Below are 20,757 nucleotides of genomic sequence, written 5' to 3' on the forward strand. Positions count from 1 at the left end.
TTTTTGTATTTTTAGCAGAAACAGGGTTTCACCATGTTGGCCAGACTGGTCTCGAACTCCTGACCTCAGATGATCTGCCTGCCTCAGCCTCCCAAAGTGCTGGGATTACAGGCGTGAGCCACCGTTCCCAGCCAATCAATTGTATTTCTAAGAACTAATAACAGCATTTGGAAACTGAAATCTTAAAGTCCCTTACAATAATATACAGAATATGTAATAATTAGAGATAAACAACAAATATATTCAGGTTCTGTTGTCTTAGTTCAAGCAGCTATAACAAAAGTACTATAAACCAGGTGGCTTAAACAACAGAAATTTATTTCTTGCGGTTCTGGAAGCTGGACATTCTGAGATCACAGTATTGCTGGTGATACTGATCATGCTGGCATGGTCAGTTCTGATGAGGCTTTCTTCCTGGTTTGCAGACAACAGCCTTCTTGTTGTTCCTCACATGGTGGAGATAGAGAGGAAGGAAGCTGTTTTGTGCATCTTCTTTTAAGGCCAATACAATTTGGGGGGATTACCATGACCTAATTACCTCCCACAGGCCCCATCTGGAAATATCATCACATTGGAGATTATGAACTTTTGAAGGACGCGTTCAGTCCATAGTACCGGTCCTCTGAAAACTATATAACATTACTGAGAGAAATTAAAGCAGTGTTAAATAAGTAGGGGAAAATACCATATTTAAGGAAAATCTAATTCAATATAAGATGTCAAATCTCCCCACATTATTTTTAGTAGAGACGTTGATTGACATATTGATATCAATATTGGTATTTTGATATCACAATGATATGTTGATTGATACATATTGATATATTGATTCATCACCATCCCAGTCAAAATTCCATCAGCATTTTTTTTTTTTTTTAATACTTTAAGTTCTGGGATACATGTGCAGAATGTGCAGGTTTGTTACCTAAGTATACATGTGCCATGGTGGTTTGCTGAACCCATCAACCTGTCATCTACATTAGGTATTTCTCCTAATGCTCTCCCTCCTCTAGCCCTGCACCCCCTGACAGGCCTCAGTGTGTGATGTTCCCCTCCCTGTGTCCATGTGTTCTCATTGTTCAACTCCCACTTATGAGTGAGAACATGTGGTGTTTGGTTTTCTATTCCTGTATTAGTTTGCTGAGAATGATGGTTTTCAGCTTCATCCATGTCCCTGCAAAGGACAGTAACTCATCCTTTTTTATGGCTGCATAGTATTCCATGTTGTATACATTCCACATTTTCTTGATCCAGTCTATCACTGATGGGCATTTGGGTTGGTTCCAAATCTTTGCTATTATTAACAGTGCTGCAATAAACATACATGTGCATGTGTCTTTATAGTAGAATGACTTATAATCCTTTGGGATTATAATCCCAGTAATGGGATTGCTGGTTCAAATGGTATTTCTGGTTCTCAATCCTTGGGGAATCACCATACTGTCTTCCACAGTGATTGAACTAATTTACACTCCCACCAACATGGTAAAAGCGTTCCTATTTCTCCACATCCTCTCCAGCATCTGTTGTTTCCTTTTTAATGATCGCCATTCTAACTGATGTGAGATGGCATCTTGTTGTGGTTTTGATTTGCATTTCTCTAATGACCAGTGATGGTGAGCTTTTTTTTCACATGTTTGTTGGCCGCATAAATGTCTTATTTTGAGAAGTCTCTGTTCATATCCTTTGCTCATTTTTTGATGGTGTTTTTTTTTTTTCTTGCAAATTTGTTTAAGTTCCTTGTAGATTCTGGATATTAGCCCTTTGTCAGATGGATAGATTGCAGAAATTTTCTCCCATTCTGTAGGTGCCTGTTCACTCTGATGATAGTTTCTTTTTCTGTGCAGAAGCTCCTTAATTTAATTAGATCCCATTTGTCAATTTTGGCTTTTGTTGCCATTGCTTTTTGTGTTTTAGTCATGAAGTTTTTGCCCCTGCCTATGTCCTGAATGGTATTGCCTAGGTTTTCTTCTAGGGTTTTTATGGTTTTAAGTATTGATGGAATGTATCTCAAAATAATAAGAGCTATTTATGACAAACTCACAGATGATATCATACTGAATGGGCAAAAGTTGGAAGCATTCCCTTTGAAAACTGGCACAAGACAAGAATGCCCTCTCTCACTACTTCTATTCTACATAGTATTGGAAGTTCTGGCCAGGGCAATCAGGCAAGAGAAAGAAATAAAGGGTATTCAAAGAGGCAGAGAGGAAGTCAAATTGCCCCTGTTTGCAGATGACATGATTGTACATTTAGAAAACCCCATCGTCTTAGCCCCAAATCTCCTTAAGCTGATGAGCAACTTCAGCAAAGTCTCAGGATACAAAATCAATGTGCAAAAATCACAAGCACTTCTATACACCAATAATAGACAAACAGAGAGCCAAATCATGAGTGAACTCCCATTCACAATTGCTACAAAGAGAATATAATACCTAGGAATATAACTTATAAGGGATGTGAAGGACCTCTTCAAGGAGAACTATAAACTACTGCTCAAGGAAACAAGAAAGGACACAAATAAATGGAAAAACATTCCATGCTCATGGATAAGAAGAATCAATACCATGAAAATGGCCATACTGCTCAAAGTACTTTATAGATTCAATGCTATCCCCATCCATCAAGCTACCACTGACTTTCTTCAAAGAATTAGAAAAAACTACTTTAAATTTAATATGGAACCAAAAAAGAGCCCATATAGCCAAGACAACCCTAAGCAAAAAGAACAAAGCTGGAGGCATCATGCTACCTGACTTCAAACTATACTATAAAGCTACAGTAACCAAAACAGCATGGTACTGGTACCAAAACAGATGTATAGATCAATGGGACAGAACAGAGGCCTCAGAAATAAGGCCACATATCTACAACCATCTGATCTTTGAGAAACTTGACAAAAAATAAGCAATGGGGAATGGATTCCCTATTCAAGACATGGTATTGGGAAAACTGGCTAGCCATATGCAGAAAACTGAAACTGGATCCCTTCCTTACACCTTATACAAAAATTAACTCAAGATGGATTAAAGACCATCAAGCTTTTTAAAAATAGAAATTGACAAGCTGCTGGCTTCTCAGTTTGGAAATGCAAAGTATCTAGTATAGACAAAACAATTTTGAAAAAGAATTAAGTTTGAGGACTTATAATACCTAATTTTAAGACTTATTATAGACTGGGTGCAGTGGCTCATGCCTGTATCTCAGCACTTTGGGAAGCTGAGGTGGGCAGATGACTTGAGGTCAGGAGTGCCAAGTCAGCTTATTCAACATGAGGAAACCCCGTCTCTACTAAAAATACAAAAATTAGCTGGGCATGGTGGCGGGCACCTGTAATCCCAGCTACTCTGGAGGCTGAGGACAAGAATCACTTGAACCTGGGAGGTGGAGGTTGCAGTGAGCCCTGAGATCATGTCACGGCACTCCAGCCTGTGACAGAGCAGAGCAAGATTCTGTCTCAAAAAAAAAAAAAAAAAAAAAGAAAGAAAGAAAGAGAGAGAGAGAGACTTAGTGTAAAGCTACAATAATAAATACTATATTATACTAGTATAAGAATAGACACATATGGAACAGAATAGAGTATAAAAATAGGCCTACATATATTAGGTCAATTGGTATTTTAAAAGGTGCCCTGATAATTCAATGGGAAGAAGATTTTTTTTCAACAAATGGCAGGAACAATTGTATATATATGCAAAAAAGTGAGCATCAACCCTTACCATACACAAAAAATTAATTTGGAATAGATTAAAGATCTAACTATAAGAGTAAAAACTATAAAATTTCTAAAAGGAAATATAGGAGAAAATCTTGTGATGTTAGGTTTGGCAAAGATTTTTTTTAAAATTCAGGATAATCTGTAAGATTTCTTTTATAGAATATAATAAGTGTGAACCACAAAAGAAAAAAAAACAATAAATTAGATTTCACCAAAATTCAAAAGACACTGCTAAGAAAATGAAAAGGCTAAGAGACATTGAGGGAAAATATTTGCCAAACATATCTGGTAAAGGATATATATCCAGCATATACAAGGAACTCTCACAACTTAATAATGGGAAGACAACCAATTATTTTTAATGGATAAAAATATCTGAACAGATACTCTACCTAAGAACATATATAAATGGCAAAAAAAGCATATGAAAAGATATTCAACATAATAATGCCATTTTGGAAATGCAAATTAAAACCTTCAGATACTAGTACAATTTCACTAGGATGTCAAAAATTTGAGATACTGACAATACCATGTGTTAACAAGGATGTGGAGCAGCGGGAACCCTAGTGCATTGTTGGTGGGAATATATAAAGGTACAGCCACTTTGGGAACCAATTTGGCTGTTTCCTATAAAATTAAATATATGTTTATATTATGACCCAGAAATTCCACTCTTGGTATTACCCAAGAGAAATGGAAACTTGCAGTCACATGAAGACTTGTACTCAAATGTTCATAGCAACTTGATTCATAGTAGCTAAAAAGTGGAAACAAATCAAATGTCTGTCAATTGGTGAATGGCAAATAAAATGTGGTTTATTTATGCAATGGAGTTGAACTCAGCAATAAAAGGAATGAAATACTGACACCCACAACAATGTAGGAGAATCTCACAAACCTTACACTAGATGATACAAACCAGACACATCTATAATTCTGTTTTAGTTTGATCTGCTATGAAAAAGTACTATAGACTGTGTGGCTTATAAACAACGCAAATGTTATTTCTCACAGTTCTGGAGACTGGAAGTCAGAGATCAGGGTGCCAACATAGTCAACTTCAGGTGCAGGCCCTCTTCCAGGTCGCAGACTGCCAACTTCTCGTTGTAGCCTCACATGGCAGAAAGCAAGCGAACTCTGCGGCCTCTTATTACAAAGGCGCTTCCACAGGTTCCATTCCAGCTACCATCACATTGAGATTAAATTTTAACATATGAATATTGGGGCGAGGGACGTAAACATTCTGTTCACAACAGATTCTCTTTACATGAAATTCTAGAAGAGGCAAAACTACTGGTGGTTATCATGTGCCAGTGAGGGAGCGGATGGGAATGGGAATGGGAGGGGATAGGGTGAGGGACTGATTGTAAAGGGGCACGAAGAAATTTTTAACACTTTATTTATTTATTTATTTATTCATTTATTTACGTGTTTAGGAAGTGCCTCAGATAGGAAGAACTTTTTAAGAGTGTGGGAAACTTTTGTGGTAGTGATCACACAACTGTCAACATTTGTAAAATCTCATCAAATTGTACACTTAAACTTGTGAGTTTTATTGCATATGAATTATAACTCAATAAAGCTAATTTAAATTAAAAAAAAAAAACCCTTTATTCATGATTCCCTTTCCTCTCCTCCTCTTGGACATGAGGCCTGTGTTCAGGGATGTTAGATAGCGCCGTGGTTTCAGGCTGGTTGTCCGGCCGACGGCTGGTGTCTGACCATGAAGGCTCCTCCTGAGATGTGCATCCACCTGGGTCTCAGATGTGGATCTCAATGCTGGCGTCTTCTGAGAGTTCTGTATCCCCACCTGGCTCGCAGTTGTCTGGTCCACAAAGCTTTCTGGAGCAGTATCCTTTCATCCCAGTTTCAAGGACTTTTGTGGGGTAGTGCTCCCAACCAGCCTCCGCACCTCTCCCGTGCCACTCTGTGCCCTCTCTTGTGCCCTCTCTGCCTAGTCATCTGTGCTTCATCACATAAAGAAATGAAGATGGTGATGGCTCTGGAACCTTGCCACTTTTTCCAAGTACCACCTGGGAAAGGAGGCACATTACACCCTTGATATTCTTGAATGTTCAGGTTCCACCATTTCCTTTCCTAAGACTTGTCCTGGGTAGATGAGGTACCTCAGAGGCTTAGACTAATTTGTTTTTCTCACCAACTCTCTTTGTTCTCCACATCAGAGAGATCTATTTATTTATTTTTACTTTTAACTTATTCTTCCAATGAAAAGGTAGGAAAATTGGCTTGGGAAATATTATTCTAACTCTATAATTAATGTCAGAACCATTACCTTCAAAGGAAGAAAATAAATTGAGTAAGGGATGCTGCCCAAGGAGAGAGAAAGACTAAAGTGGAGATCTGCCAAGGGCCAGTGAAAGCCTCAGAACAGGAAATACTTACGCAACAAAAAGAGGAGGCTATGAAATTTGTAGACATGGGAGAGGAAACTTTGCCTACTTCACTTATTATCTAAGGTGGCTCTTCCCCTGACTTAGAGCTGACTTGTATTCTTTTAAAGTCTTTTCTTTAATGGTGTTGCTCCCTTTCCCCTGATCTAATAGCGGATGTCCTATACAGCCTTTCTTATCCCAGATTTAAATGTTTCACAGTGAGAACTGAAGATAAGGTCTTTTAAGGCTCTCACACCAAAGCCTAAAGGAGTGCTCTGGGACAAATTCATGCCGAAGAGGACCCAGATCATCTTTTCCAGCCTATAGATAACTGAAATATTTGGTTCAGCTCCAGGATGACCCGTCTTTATTTGTTCCTTGTCAAAATAATGTAAGGTACATTATGTATGAAATCAAATGAACAAGGCACTGGTGGGAGGGAGTTGACATTTATCGAGGCCAATATGCTGAGATCTGGGCTGAGACACATGCATTGTCCAATTTAATCCTCACAATAACATTGAAATCATCTTGCAGTTTAGGAAACAGCTACTAAGAGGTTGCATATTTTGCCCAAAGTCACCCAGGAAGGAGAGGAATGAGATTCAAGCCTAAATTGATGAACTTCAAAGTAGTTCTTTCCATTACCCCATGCTGCCCATCCTGGTAGACTGAGTCAAAACCACTAGTCTCAGTTTCAGATAAAAGAAGGAGCAATGAGGAGGAGCAGGTGGAAGAAGGGAGGAACCTGGCTCATAGAAACCAGTGGTGGGAAGCAGTGATAGTCCATATTTCATGGAGTTCTTTGCTAAGCAAACAGATCCATCTAGGTCCACAGTTCCTATTAACCAGGGTGTGAGAAAGAGAAAAGGGGTAAATGAAAAAGCAGGTTTGCAAGGCATTAGGTAAGATATATAGACTAGTATTGTAATGTTATACACGTCCTTTTTGGTATCATCTTTAAAAATTCAAGTAAGGAAGACAGTGGGACTTTTCTAATGTGTACATTTTCGTAGCAAGCAAGAGGAGTGACCTCCAGTGTGAGCGTTCTAGATTGCACCCAAACAGGCAGAATTTCTGCTTTACAGACCTTCTGGAAGACCGTCAGCTTTAGACCTACCCGGGCATTTCAAATCTCTTACAGGATTTGGAACTCTTAGACTCTGCTCACTGCTAAATTATTTGGAAACTAATTAAGGGAACTGATAGCGCCTTTCAGGCACCTTTTGAATTTCTGAAGCCTGCCTAAACTTGCAGAATGACTGTAAATTATTACAGATGTAAGAACAGTGTTTCTCGCCACACTGTGTATATTTGAAGGTTGTCCTTTTGTTTGTAACTATAGCAACAAGTTCTATAGCCCACTGTTTTGCTCAGCTCAGCCTTGCCACCTCATGGACTGCCTAATAAATGCTGCTCAACAATAATTTGTCTTTAACTGATTTACACTGTGTTGGCTTGCTTTTTCTAAAAGAGTCCCAGCCTTCACACTGTTGCAGTGACAGAAGTCAAATTGTGTCAGCCCGCCTGTATTGTTGATCCTGCTTTTGGCTATTGAAGGCCAAGCGGGAAGGGCTTTGCTAAGACCACAGAGAGAGTCTTGTATGGTATAATAGGAAAGAGTGAGGGATTTGGAGCCAGGTGACATGGGTTTAAATAAATACTGCCAATCCTTGCTGTGTGATCTTGGGCACATCATTTATACTCTCTGTCAATTTCCTCCTGTACAAAATGGAGGTAATTCTTATGGTATGTGGTTGTTAGGACAAAGTGAAGTAATACAAGGGAAAGTTTTGTTTAAATTGTAAAGAGTTATATAAATATTATTATTAGGTACACTGAACAAGAGTGCTTGCATGCTGACAAGGTCAACCAGGAGGGTGTGTTGGAAATACATCCTGTCTGTTTCTATGGCAGTTCTGCCTCATGTAAGGTGCTGCCCCGTGATAAGCCCACATGTTATACCTACTCAGAAATAAGTAATACAGAGCTTGTTTTGATTATGTAGGTTTCCGAGAAGAAAGGGAATAAATGTATAAGATGCTTTAAAGAGAGAGTGAGGAACTTTTCTTGGGTCTGTGCTTGGGTTATGGTAGGAGTGGGCAAAGAAAGGCAAGGGGATGGTGAAATGAAGGAGAAGGCCTAGAGCTCTCTCAGCACCCTTCCATCCTCGGGAAGGGTGCTGATTCTATCACAGAGCCTTGGGTTCTCCACCATCATGTTGCAATTAACAGATTCCTCATGGATTACACATGCACATAATCTAAGATGTAACTGTTTAACACGTCTGAACATTAAAGGCCAGATATGCCCTTGAAGCTTTCCTTCAGAGGTTTGCTATTTATGTGTTTGTGTGGTTTTAATTGAAGGTAGTTCAAACCCCATTGTTACTTTTTTTTTTATTATTATTATTATACTTTAAGTTCTAGGGTACATGTGCATAATGTGCAGGTTTGTTACATATGTATACTTGTGCCATGTTGGTGTGCTGCACCCATCAACTGGTCAGCACCCATCAATTCGTCATTTATATCAGGTATAACTCCCAATGCAATCCCTCCCCCCTCCCCCCTCCCCATGATAGGCCCCAGTGTGTGATGTTCCTCTTCCCGAGTCCAAGTGATGTCATTGTTCAGTTCTCACCTATGAGTGAGAACATGCGGTGTTTGGTTTTCTGTTCTTGTGATAGTTTGCTAAGAATGATGGTTTCCAGCTGCATCCATGTCCCTACAAAGGACGCAAACTCATCCTTTTTTATGGCTGCATAATATTCCATGGTGTATATGTGCCACATTTTCTTAATCCAGTCTGTCACAGATGGACATTTGGGTTGATTCCAAGTCTTTGCCATTGTGAATATTGCCGCAATAAACATACGTGTGCATGTGTCTTTATAGCAGCATGATTTATAATCCTTTGGGTATATACCCAGTAGTGGGATGGCTGGGTCATATGGTACATCTAGTTCTAGATCCTTGAGGAATTGCCATACTGTTTTCCACAATGGTTGAACTAGTTTACAATCCCACCAACAGTGTAAAAGTGTTCCTATTTCTCCACATCCTCTCCAGCACCTGTTGTTTCCTGACTTTTTAATGATTGCCATTGTAACTGGTGTGAGATGGTATCTCATTGTGGTTTTGATTTGGATCTCTCTGATGGCCAGTGATGATGAGCATTTTTTCACGTGTCTGTTGGCTGTATGAATGTCTTCTTTTGAGAAATGTCTGTTCATATCCTTTGCCCACTTTTTGATGGGGTTGTTTGTTTTTTTCTTGTAAATTTGTTTGAGTTCTTTGTAGGTTCTGGATATCAGCCCTTTGTCAGATGAGTAGATTGCAAAAATTTTCTCCCATTCTGTATAGGTTGCCTGTTCACTCTGATGGTAGTTTCTTTTGCTGTGCAGAAGCTCTTTAGTTTAATTAGATCCCATTTGTCAATTTTGGTTTTTGCTGCCGTTGCTTTTGGTGTTTTAGACATGAAGTCCTTGCACATGCCTATGTCCTGAATCGTACTACCTAGGTTTTCTTCTAGGGTTTTTATGGTATTAGGTCTAACATTTAAGTCTCTAATCCATCTTGAATTAATTTTTGTATAAGGAGTAAGGAAAGGATCCAGTTTCAGCTTTCTACTTATGGCTAGCCAATTTTCCCAGCACCATTTATTAAATAGGGAATCCTTTCCCCATTTCTTGTTTCTCTCAGGTTTGTCAAAGATCAGATGGCTGTAGATGTGTGGTATTATTTCTGAGGACTCTGTTCTGTTCCATTGGTCTAGATCTCTGTTTTGGTACCAGTACCATGCTCTTTTGGTTACTGTAGCCTTGTAGTATAGTTTGAAGTCAGGTAGCGTGATGCTTCCAGCTTTGTTCTTATGACTTAGGATTGTCTTGGCAATGCGGGCTCTTTTTTGGTTCCATATGAACTTTCAAGCCGTTTTTTCCAATTCTGTGAAGAAACTCATTGGTAGCTTGATGGGGATGGCATTGAATCTATAAATAACCTTGGGCAGTATGGCCATTTTCACGATATTGATTCTTCCTATCCGTGAGCATGGTATGTTCTTCCATTTGTTAGTGTCCTCTTTGATTTCACTGAGCAGTGGTTTGTAGTTCTCCTTGAAGAGGTCCTTTACATCCCTTGTAAGTTGGATTCCTAGGTATTTTATTTTCTTTGAAGCAATTGTGAATGGAAGTTCATTCCTGATTTGGCTCTCTGTTTGTCTTTTACTGGTGTATAAGAATGCTTGTGATTTTTGCACATTAATTTTGTATCCTGAGACTTTGCTGAAGTTGCTTATCAGCTTAAGGAGATTTTGGGCTGAGACCATGGGGTTTTCTAAATATACAATTATGTCATCTGCAAACAGGGACAATTTGACTTCTTCTTTTCCTAACTGGATACCCTTGATTTCTTTCTCTTGCCTGATTGCCCTAGCCAGAACTTCCAACACTATGTTGAATAGGAGTGGTGAGAGAGGGCATCCCTGTCTTGTGCCAGTTTTCAAAGGGAATGTTTCCAGTTTTTGCCCATTCAGTATGATATTGGCTGTGGGTTTGTCATAAATAGCTCTTATTATTTTGAGGTACGTTCCATCAATACCAAATTTATTGAGCGTTTTTAGCATGAAGGGCTGTTGAATTTAGTCAAAAGCCTTTTCTGCATCTATTGAGATAATCATGTGGTTCTGGTCTTTGGTTCTGTTTATATGCTGGATTACGTTTATTGATTTGCGAATGTTGAACCAGCCTTGCATCCCAGGGATGAAGCCCACTTGATCATGGTGGATAAGCTTTTTGATGTGCTGCTGAATCCGGTTTGCCAGTATTTTATTGAGGATTTTTGCATCGATGTTCATCAGGGATATTGTTCTAAAATTTTATTTTTTTGTTGTGTCTCTGCCAGGCTTTGGTATCAGGATGATGTTGGCCTCATAAAATGAGTTAGGGAGGATTCCCTCTTTTTCAATTGATTGGAATAGTTTCAGAAGGAATGGTACCAGCTCCTCCTTGTACCTCTGGTAGAATTCAGCTGTGAATCCATCTGGTCCTGGACTTTTTTTGGTTGGTAGGCTATTAATTATTGCCTCAATTTCAGAGCCTGCTATTGGTCTATTCAGGGATTCAACTTCTTCCTGGTTTAGTCTTGGAAGAGTGTAAGTGTCCAGGAAATTATCCATTTCTCTAGATTTTCTAGTTGATTTGCGTAGAGGTGTTTATAGTATTCTCTGATGGTAGTTTGTATTTCTGTGGGGTCCATGGTGATATCCCCTTTATCATTTTTTATTGTGTCTATTTGATTCTTCTCTCTTTTCTTCTTTATTAGTCTTGCTAGCGGTCTGTCAATTTTGTTGATCTTTTCAAAAAACTAACTCCTGGATTCATTGATTTTTTGGAGGGTTTTTTGTGTCTCTATCTCCTTCAGTTCTGCTCTGATCTTAGTTATTTCTTGCCTTCTGCTAGCTTTTGAATGTGTTTGCTCTTGCTTCTCCAGTTCTTTTAATTGTGATGTTAGGGTGTCCATTTTAGATCTTTCCTGCTTTCTCTTGTGGGCATTTAGTGCTATAAATTTCCCTCTACACACTGCTTTAAATATGTCCCAGAGATTCTGGTATGTTGTATCTTTGTTCTCATTGGTTTCAAAGAACATCTTTATTTCTGCCTTCATTTCGTGATGTACCCAGTAGTCATTCAGGAGCAGGTTGTTCAGTTTCCATGTAGTTGAGCGGTTTTGATTGAGTTTCTTAGTCCTGAGTTCTAGTTTGATTGCACTGTGGTCTGAGAGACAGTTTTTTATAATTTCTGTTCTTTTACAATTGCTAAGGAGTGCTTTACTTCTAATTATGTGGTCAATTTTGGAATAAGTGCGAAGTGGTGCTGAGAAGAATGTATATTCTGTTGATTTGGGGTGGAGAGTTCTATAGATGTCTATTAGGTCTTCTTGGTGCAGAGATGAGTTCAATTCCTGGATATCCTTGTTAACTTTCTGTCTCGTTGATCTGTCTAATGTTGACAGTGGAGTGTTGAAGTCTCCCATTATTATTGTATGGGAGTCTAAGTCTCTTTGTAAGTCTCTAAGCACTTGCTTTATGAATCTGGGTGCTCCTGTATTGGGTGCATATATATTTAGGATAGTTAGCTCTTCCTGTTGAATTGATCCCTTTACCATTATATAATGGCCTTCTTTGTCTCTTTTGATCTTTGATGGTTTAAGGTCTATTTTATCAGAGACTAGGATTGCAACCCCTGCTTTTTTTTTGTTCTCCATTTGCTTGGTAGATCTTCCTCCATCCCTTTATTTTGAGCCTATGTATGTCTCTGCATGTGAGATGGGTCTCCTGAATACAGCAGACTGATGGGTCTTGACTCTTTATCCAGTTTGCCAGTCTGTGTCTTTTAATTGGAGCATTTAGTCCATTTACATTGAAGGTTAATATTGTTATGTGTGAACTTGATTCTGTCATTATGATATTAACTGGTTATTTTGCTCGTTAGTTGATGCAGTTTCTTCCTAGCCTCGATGGTCTTTACATTTTGGCATGTTTTTGCAATGGCTGGTACCGGTTGTTCCTTTCCATGTTTAGGGCTTCCTTCAGGGTCTCTTGTAAGGCAGGCCTGGTGGTGACAAAATCTCTAAGCATTTGCTTATCTGTAAAGGATTTTATTTCTCCTTCACTTATGAAACTTAGTTTGGCTGGATATGAAATTCTGGGTTTAAAATTCTTTTCTTTAAGAACGTTGAATATTGGCCCCCACTCCCTTCTGGCTTGTAGAGTTTCTGTCAAGAGGTCTGCTGTTAGTCTGATGGGCTTCCCTTTGTGGGTAACCCGACCTTTCTCTCTGGCTGCCCTTAAGATTTTTTCCTTCATTTCAACTTTGGTGAATCTGGCAATTATGTGTCTTGGAGTTACTCTTCTCGAGGAGTATCTTTGTGGCATTCTCTGTATTTCCTGTATTTGAATGTTGGCCTGCCCTACTAGGTTGGGGAAGTTCTCCTGGATGATATCCTGAAGAGTGTTTTCCAACTTGGTTCCATTTTCCCCCTCACTTTCAGGCACCCCAGTCAGACGTTGATTTGTTCTTTTTACATAATCCCATACTTCTTGCAGGCTTTGTTCATTTCTTTTTCTTCTTTTTTCTTTTGGTTTCTCTTCTCTCTTCATTTCATTCATTTGATCCTCAATCGCTGATACTCTTTCTTCCAGTTGATCGAGTCGGTTACTGAAGCTTGTAGATTTGTCACGTATTTCTCGTGTCATGGTTTTCATCTCTGTCATTTCATTTATGACCTTCTCTGCATTAATTATTCTAGCTATCAATTCTTCCACTGTTTTTTCAAGATTTTTAGTTTCTTTGTGCTGGGTACGTAATTCCTCCTTTAGCTCTGAGAAGTTTGATGGACTGAAGCCTTCTTCTCTCATCTCGTCAAAGTCATTCTCTGACCAGCTTTGATCCGTTGCTGGCGATGGGCTGCGCTCCTTTGCAGGGGGAGATGCGCTCTTATTTCTTGAATTTCCAGCTTTTCTGCCCTGCTTCTTCCCCATCTTCATGGTTTTATCTGCCTCTGGTCTTTGATGATGGTGACGTACTGATGGGGTTTTGGTATAGGTGTTCTTCCTGTTTGATAGTTTTCCTTCTAATAGTCAGGACCCTCAGCTGTAGGTCTGTTGGAGATTGCTTGAGGTCCACTCCAGACCCTGTTTGCCTGGGTATCAGCAGCAGAGTTTGCAGAAGATAGAATATTGCTGAACAGCGAGTGTACCTGTCTGATTCTTACTTTGGAAGCTTCCTCTCAGAGGTGTACTCCACCCTGTGAGGTGTGGGGTGTCAGACTGCCCCCAGTGGGGGATGTCTCCCTGTTAGGCTACTCAGGGGTCAGGGACCCACTTAAGCAGGCAGTCTGTCCGTTCTCAGATCTCAACCTCCGTGTTGGGAGATCCACTGTTCTCTTCAAAGCTGTCAGACAGAGTCGTTCGCGTCTGCACAGGCCTCTGCTGCTTCTCCTTTTGTTGTTTAGCTGTGCCCTGTCCCCAGAGGTGGAGTCTACAGAGACAGGCAGGTTTCCTTGAGCTGCTGTGAGCTCCACCCAGTTTGAGCTTCCCAGTGGCTTTGTTTACCTACTTAAGCCTCAGCAATGGCGGGCGCCCCTCCCCCAGCCTCGCTGCTGCAGTTTCGGTTAGATCACAGACTGCTGTGCTAGCAATGAGGGAGGCTCCGTGGCCGTGGGACTCTCCCGGCCAGGTGTGGGTATAATCTCCTGGTGTGCCCGTTTGCTTAAAGCGTAGTATTGGGGTGGGAATTACCCGATTTTCCAGGTGTTGTGTGTCTCAGTTCCCCTGGCTAGGGAAAGGGATTCCCTTCCCCCTTGCACTTCCCAGGTGAGGCAATGCCTCGCCCTGCTTCAGCTCTCGCTGGTTGGGCTGCAGCAGCTGACCAGCACCAATTGTCCAGCACTCCCCAGTGAGATGACCCCAGTACCTCAGTTGAAAATGCAGAAATCACCGGTGCTCTGCGTTGCTCGCGCTGGGAGTTGGAGACTGGAGCTGTTCCTATTCGGCCATCTTGCTCTGCCCCACTCCCCATTGTTACTTTAACCCTTCAATTATGAGGCAATTTTTATCTGTACATATTTACTGCAAGAGTTTTCATTTTTCCTTTCCTTTAAGATTCTTTTTGTTTTTCCTGTAGGATTCTTTTCTTTTCAGGATTCTTTTTTCAAAAGTCCTCTGTATCATTTCTTTCAGGAAAAAATATGTTGTGGTTTGATTTGTTGGGTCTTTGAATAACAGCATTTTTACTTTCTTTTTTTAAAAAAGCATCTCCAGAAATATATATACCTACTATGTACCCACAAAAATAAAAATAAATAAAATAAAATATGTATCTACATCTTAAAAAAATGTTTCAAGTCTGACTTTGTATGGTAAAAATGTGCATTGTATAATTGTACATAGAATATAAAATATAGGCAGGAATAACTGCAATATTTTATCTGTGGCATTTAGGACTATTAAGTTAGTTCTATCTGATATTGTTGTTGCTGTTGTCCATTAAACGGATCTGAGGTATGCCTCATGTCAGATTGGCTGCCCAATATTCTGAGCCCGCCATATAGTGGACCAGAGGCCCCATAGGATGAGCCTTGATTTTATAGACTTTCAATGTTATCTCCAAAAGATAATATACATGTAATTACCAGAGATACACTGACAGAATTGAAGGCACTTGTCATACAACTTTATACCAGAATTTTTGTAACCCAGTTTTGACATTTCTATGTTTTTTTTTTTTTTTTTTTTAACATGTTAGGAAACTAAAACAAAACAAAACCAAACAAAACAAAACAAAACAAAACATTGGAAGTGCCCCAGAGTTCTCTCTTCCTCCAAGGGGTCAGCTCTGAGTTCCTGTAGAAACATCTTGTAATTAACCTTGTAGAAACATCTTGTAATTAACCTTGTAGAGCAATGGGCTTCTAGGGGAAGGAGCACCCAATCTTATCTTCAGGGCAGTCAGAAGAGCCAAGTCACAAAAAAAGAACACACAGGTTTTGTGTGGAGCTAGGAGAGAAATAAATCATGTTCGACTTTACATTACACCCTGCTGTTTCTAAAATGAGCAAAACCTGTGCTTGTTCAGCGGTGAGTAATATCGAAAGACAGTGTGGTTTTCTGCTACAGCTTTCTTGAAGCATTGCCATTTTATTGTCCAAAAGTCACATTGTTTGTGTATCCTGCCCCATTCTCTGGAGCATGCGGTATTTGATTTTTACACATGCTCCTTGTATCTATCTAGAAATTTTTCCTTAAGAATTCAAAATCAAAACAATGATCACCAATGTTTCGTTTGAAGAAGAGGAATTACTGATGTGTATTACAAAACAAGGGGTACCCTGCAATGTTTATTGCTTAATTATTCTTTGTGAAGCTTCCTGTTTTGGCTTATTCATGTCCTTTGCTCTCTTAAAATCCCCTTAAGACCACATCCTCTTCTCTTCCGACTCCTACAGCATCACGTGGTACTGCCTTGCCTCCTTCCAGTGGGGGCTGCTTCTCTGCAGAACTTGCTATGCCGGTGGTGCTCCCTATAAGTGTGCAGTGTGTGGTCACCCTGTTTTTGTGGTTCAAGTTATCATAGCACCAATTTCAGTTAAAACTTTTAGAATTTTATGTCTGTGATTTTTTTTTCTTTCTTTCTTTCTTTTTTTTTTTTTTTTTAACAGAGTCTCACTCTGTCACCCAGGCTGGAGTGCAGTGGCGCGATCTCGGCTCACTGCAAGCTCTGCCTCCCAGGTTCATGCCATCCTCCTGCCTCAGCCTCCGAAGTAGCTGGGGCCACAGGTGTGTGCCACCACGCCCCCGCTAATTTTTGTATTTTTAGTAGAGACGGGGTTTCACCGTGTTAGCCAGGATGGTCTCGTTCTCCTTACCTCGTGATCCGCCCGCCTCGGCCTCCCAAAGTGCTGGGATTACAGGCGTGAGCCACTGCATCCGCCCTATATCTGTGATTTTTTCATTAACTTGTCTTGCTCCCGGTCTTGCTGCCCCTAAGGTCAGGAACCTTGTCTGGTCTTGCTCACCACTATCTCCTACCGGTAACACAGTGGCTGGGTCCCAGCCTCCAGATTGTTTCCTTGCCTCTAAATTCACACCTTTTCCAAGCCATTCTTCTCATTGTCAGCAATATCTTTACAACTCCGCCATAGCTCCTAATGCCTAGAGTTCAAGTCCCAAATTCCAGGCTACCAGTTGCTTTTTCAGCCTTATCTACTTTCCTAAGAATGTTGCTTTTTATTTGTGCTTATTTTACCTCAGCTTATGTGACAGAGAACTAGTTCTTTCCCTGCCTTACTTTCTCTTCAGATTGTACATTGTTTGCATATTTGTAAAGTCTTTATCAGAAAACTCAATAAATATTTACTTCATTGATTTAGACGTTCTGGAGATATAAGTCTCTAGAATTACCATACCTGACAGCTATGTAGTTCTTCCTATGCCAGGAATTTAAGGTGGTATATTAAACATTCTCTGTTTATATCACTGTAGCCTGAGAATATATTTTATTCTATTATTTTATTTATAGCTGTCAATCTTATTGCCTGCAATATAGTAATATTAATACAATGGGCTTTGCAATCCTATGTTAACTGTCTTTGGATATTTATTGCTTTTTGTTTTTTGGTTTTTTTTTTTTTGAGACAGAGTTTCACTCTGTTGCCCAGGCTACGGTGGAGTAGCACTATGTTGACTCACTGCAACCTCTGCCTTCTGGGTTAAAGCAATTCTCCTGCCTCAGCCTCCTGAGTAGCTGGGATTACAAGCGCCCGCCCCCATGCCTGCTAATTTTTGTGTTTTTAGTAGAGATGGGGTTTCACCATGTTGGCCAAGCTGGTCTCTAACTTCTGACCCTGTGATCTGCCCGCCTCGGTCTCCCAAAGTACTGAGATTACAGGAGTAAGCCGCCGTGCCCGGCCATATATTTATTGTTTTATCCATTAAACTTTGTTACCTGGTTAAGTCCTTTCCTGCCTATTTAATTAGATTAATTAGTGGGTTTTTTTGTTTTAATTCACACAGACTTTTTAATATTTGCCTTTGTTGTGTTTTCTGTCACTACTCACTCTCCATCTTTTCCTTTTTTAAAAAAAACATTATTGAGGTATGGTTGATGTATAAAATACTGTACATATTTATTGTATACAGCTCAATGAGATTGGGGATAAGTATACACCCATGAAACCACCAACCATCATCAATCTCATAAAATATCTATCACCTCCCAAAGTTTTATCCACCCGTGTTAATTATTTTTGTTGTTGTTTTATCATAAGATCTACTCTCTTAGTAATTTTATGTATACAAAAGAGTATTGTTAGCTACAGGCACTATGCCGTCTAGTAGATCTTCAAAACTTATTTATCTTGCATAGCTAAACTTTTGTACTCTTTAACCATTACTCTCCAATTTCTCCTACCCCAAGTCCCTGGCAGCCACCATCCCACTCTGCTTCTATGAGTTTGACTACTTTAAGTTCCATATATAAGTGAGATCATACGTATTTGTATTTCTCTGTCTGCCTAAATATTTCATTTTCTATCCATGATGTTGCAAATTGCAGAATTTCCTTTTTCTATGGCTGTAAAATGTTCCATTGTATACATATATCACAATTTCTTTGTGCATTCATATGTCCATGGAAATTTATGTTGATTCCATATCTTGGCTTTTGTAAATAGTGATGAAATGAATGTGGGGGTGCCGATATCACTTTGAGATCCTGATTTCAATTCATTTAGATATATAACCAGAAGAACTGCTGGATAATAAGGAAGGTTTATTTTTAATTTTTTGAGGAAACTTCATACTATTTTCTATAATGGTTTTACCAACTTATATTCCCACTAACAGTGTACAAGGGTTCCTTTTTCTTCACATACTCATCAACAATTATTATCTTTTGTTTTTTCAATCATAGCCATCCTAACAGGTGTGAGGCGATATCTTATTGTGGTTTTGATTTGCATTTCTCCAATGGTTGGTAATGTTGATCACCTTTTTATGTACTTGTTGGCCATTTGTATGTTTTCTTTGGGAAAATGTCTATTCAGCTCCGTTACCCATTTTTTAATGGGATTATTTGAGTTGTTGCTATTCAGTTGTATAAGTTCCTTGTGTGTTTTGGATGTTAACCCCTTATCACATACATAGTTTGCAAATATTTCCTCCCATTCCATAGGTTGCCTTTTCATTTTGTTGATTGTTTCTTTTGCCACGCAGAAGTTTTTTAGCTGGATGTCATCTCACTTTATTTTTCCTTTTGTTGTCTGTGCTTTTGGTGTCGTACCCAAAATATCATCACTAAAACCAATGTCAAGGACCTTTTTCCTACGTTTTCTTCTAGGAGTTTTATGCTTTCAGAGCTCATGTTTAATTCTTTAATCTAGTTTGAGTTAATTTTTGTGTGTGATGTAAAACAAGGGCCTGATTTCATTCTTTGGCATGTGGATATCCAATTTCCCTAACACCCTGTATTGAAGAAACTATGTTGTGCATTCTTGACATCCATGCCCAAAATTACTTGGCTGTATATGCATTAGTTCATTTCTGGGTTCTCTATTTTGTTCCATTGGTCTTTTTTTTTTTTTTAATGCCAGCACCATACTGTTTTGATTACTATAACTTTGTGCTACAATTAGAAATCAGAACATGCAATTTTTTTCTAGCATTGTTGTTCTTGCTCAAAGTTGGTTTGGCTACTTGGAGTCCTTTATGGTTCCATATACATTTTAGGATTTTTTTCTATTCCTGTGAAAAAATGCTATTGGAATTTTATAGAGATTGCAGGTTGAACCTGTAGATTACTTTGTGTAGTAAAACCATTTTAACAATATTAATTCTTCTAATCCATAACATGGGATACCTTTCAATTTATTTACATCTAATTTCTTTCACTGGAGTTCTATAGTTTCCAGTGTACAGATCTATCATGTCCTTGGTTAAATGTATGCCTAAGTACTTTTATTCTAAAGGTTAAAGTTTTTCTGATGATCTCGATCAGAACTGTCTTGTAGTATCTTTTAGTTGCTTCCCTGTGTAAATACTTTACTTGCTCTAAAATATTTAGAATGTTTTCAGAATAATAGAGATTGAAAACTTTAGCAAACTGAGGAATTTGTACAAATTCAGCATGGTACTTATCATTTGTTGCCCAGGTAAGCTGTATCATATTTAAAGGTGCAGTGCTCTGAGAAATTGTCTGAACCTAAGTTTTCAAAGTTAATACCATCTTTATTATAAAGATTTCAAGGCCAGGAGTGGTGGCTTATGCCTGTAATCCTGGCACTTTGGGAGGCCAAGGCAGGTGGATCACCTAAGGTCAGGAGTTCGAGACCAGCCTGGCCAACATGGTGAAACCCTGTCTCTACTAAAAATACAAAAATTAGCCAGCTGTGGTGGCATACACCTGTAATCCCAGCTACTCGGGAGGCTGAGGCAGGAGAATCACTTGAACCTGGGAGGCAGAGGTTATTGTGAGTGGAGAATGCACCACTGCACTCCAGCCTGGGAGACAGAGCAAGATTCTGTCTCAAAAAAAAAAAAAAAAAAAAAAAATACACATATATACATATTTTTAAAACAAATAGATGTACTATACTTTGCAACCCTTTTGTAATAGCAGAAAATTGGAAACATTCTGTATGTTTATAAATAGAAAATTGAATAACCTATGGTACATCTATGCAAAGGAGTGCTATGCAGCTATGAAAAGGAATGAGGTCTATCTCTGTATATTCCTATAAAGTTCTTTAGGATATATTATTAAGTCTAAATGTCTAAGTTTTGCTTCAAAATAATCTAGAGAGTTCAGAGGGGAAGTGGAAGGGTTATAGATAAATTGCTCATGAATTGATATTTATTGAAGCTGATTAATGGGTACTTGAGGATTCATTGTACTAATCTGCTACTTTTGTTTATATTTGAAACACTTTTCTTTTCTTTCTTTCTTTCTTTCTTTTTTTTTTTTTTTTTTGAGACAGAGTCTCGCTGTGTCTCCCAGGCTGGAGTACAATGACGTGATCTCAGCTCACTGCAACCACCACCCACGGGGTTCAAGTGATTCTCCTGCCTCAGCCTCCCAAGTAGCTG

This window comes from Rhinopithecus roxellana, chromosome 6 (assembly GCF_007565055.1).
Source record: "Rhinopithecus roxellana isolate Shanxi Qingling chromosome 6, ASM756505v1, whole genome shotgun sequence".
Classification (NCBI taxonomy): Eukaryota; Metazoa; Chordata; class Mammalia; order Primates; family Cercopithecidae; genus Rhinopithecus; species Rhinopithecus roxellana.